At 46.0% G+C, this 2,394-nt stretch overlaps 1 protein-coding gene across 1 annotated transcript in view; it reads left to right on the top strand.

Moving 5' to 3' along the window:
* LOC106878343 (zinc finger protein 239-like) overlaps positions 1-2,394 on the top strand; it is a 108,388-nt gene that overhangs the window by 1,070 nt on the left and 104,924 nt on the right. The gene's annotated exons all lie outside the window — the stretch shown is intronic.

The raw sequence follows: 2,394 nt of genomic DNA, 5'->3' as shown, positions 1-2,394 counted from the left end.
TATATATATATATATATATATATATATATATATATATGTACATACACAAACATACGCATACATACATATTTGAAAAATAAGTAGGAATGGCTATTCTAATAATTTTTCCAAAACATCTAATGACTTGTAAACGTCTAATTATTGAAGTAGAGAAATTATCAAAAAAAGACCGTTCCTATTCATTTTCTTTTTTTTTTTTTTTTTCAAATATATGATACTGTGCCGAAGACTTTTCATTTCTAATTTTGTTATGTATACATATTTATGCATAGTAAAATGATGAGTGTGTGTGTGTGGGTGCAAACGTATGTGTGTGCATGCAGATATGTGTGTACGTGTGTATGTGTTTACATGAATCAAAAGCGACACCAAGAATAATAACAATATAAAGTAAAAGAAATGCAATCATCATACGCAATATGTAAACAACAGCAACAACAACAACAATAATGATAACAATAATAATAATAATAATAATAATAATCCTTTCTATTATTGGCACAAGGCCTAAAATTTGTGGGGAGGGGCTAAGTCGATCACACCGACACCAGTACTTGACTGGTACCTGCCTTTCCAGGTACCGAGCTACAGGCCCATCGACTTGTCCTGATTAATTTTTGTTCCTGACTGCTTCATACTCCCCTAAGGGAGTGTCGATCCCCTCGATTTCCAAGCTATCCAACAATATTACGGTGAGGTCGTTCGCATATGCTGACACGAACCTTCCGCGTCCTAGATGTGGAATGCCTCTCGAAATATCCAACTCCCTTAAGAGCCAGCACGTACAGAAGGGTGAGAGTAAGCATCTTTGACGGACCGAACGAGCGATACTAAACGATTCCGATAGGTGGCCGTATACTTTGACCACCAAATAGATGTTTCTGTACAGTGCAGCGACCCAACCTCTGAAAATGGGACCGAAACCAGCCGCCGCGAGGACAGCCACAAAGTATTGATAGTCGACCTTGTCAAAAGCTTTCAATTCATCCAAATTGATCAGGGCCCCACCCATGCCAGGTTCCTTCCCTACCCTCTCCATGATGCAGCGCATGAGGTGGAGGTTGTTGTTAATAGATCTTTCGTGATAGCGCATCACCGACCAGCTTATCGACGACAATCGCCAACCTCTTGGCTAACACCTTGGCCAAAGTCTTATAATCTGCGTTCAGCAGACGTTGTTGTTGGCACTCCGTCGCTTACGACGTCGAGGGTTCCAGTTGATCCGATCAACGGAACAGCCTGCTCGCGAAATTAACGTGCAAGTGGCTGAGCACTCCACAGACACGTGTACCCTTAACGTAGTTCTCGGGGAGATTCAGTCTTACACAGAGTGTGACACGGCTGGCCCCTTTGAAATACAGGCACAACAGAAACAAGAAGTAAGAGTGGGAGAAAGTTGTGGTGAAAGAGTACAGCAGGGTTCACCACCACCCCCTGCCGGAGCCTCGTGGAGCTTTTAGGTGTTTTCGCTCAATAAACACTCACAACGCCCGGTCTGGGAATCGAAACCGCGATCCTATGACCGCGAGTCCGCTGCCCTAACCACTGGGCTATTGCGCCTCCATGTTCAGCAGAATATGGGCCTAAAATTATCTATTTGACCCCCCTTGTTCGGCTCCACCACGCCGCGGCTCACAGCTCTGGGTATTCTCCCATTCTGCTGCCAGTTGTAGTAGACATCCGCCGAGAAATTTTCGAACAAGTCTGGCATATGAAGATGAAGCTCGAAGGGCAGACCATCCAGCCCTGGAGACGTCTCCCCTGTGCTGCTCGTCATCACATCCCGTATGTCGTCGGCTGTTATCCGCATTTCTCAGAACTCCGCATCCCTGACCAAAAAGCGCGGCATGCCGTCGAGATAGGAGGTGAAATCCACCTCTATCCCCAACATGCCGCGCGCCCTGAACAGTTCGGTGAAGTGTCGCTGAAACTCCGTGCACATCTATCTGAGAACGCCTTCGCACTTCCCCGCCACTAATCCTCTATAAATTTATAAAGCGAAACATCCACCAATCTCATTACCTGACTGGTAGGAGGTTGTGAGCGCCTGACGATATTCTAGGTGCCAGGCGCCCAGTCTCGATTTTTAATTCACCCAGGACTGCAGCTCCGTTAAGGAGACGAGCTGCGGAAGGACAAGCCTCACAAACGGAGCCCACACACGCTCCCTGTGCAGAAATCGTTGCAGGTGGCGTAACCTAAGCGTGTGTCTGTGCATTAGGAGCCACGGCATACCTAATGCACCACTCAGAAGATGTTGGTAACAGACTGGAAGCCTAATCATTGGAACGCGTCCCTTCCACAAGAATTTAAATAAGAGACGTTCCAATCTGGTCAAGCAGTAACCGAGACAAGGCACGACGCTCAGGCGATAAATGATAAAGGAGGCAATGT

Source organism: Octopus bimaculoides, chromosome 28 (genome assembly GCF_001194135.2).
Source record: "Octopus bimaculoides isolate UCB-OBI-ISO-001 chromosome 28, ASM119413v2, whole genome shotgun sequence".
NCBI classification, from domain to species: domain Eukaryota; kingdom Metazoa; phylum Mollusca; class Cephalopoda; order Octopoda; family Octopodidae; genus Octopus; species Octopus bimaculoides.
This window is presented reverse-complemented; position numbering and strand designations above follow the sequence as displayed.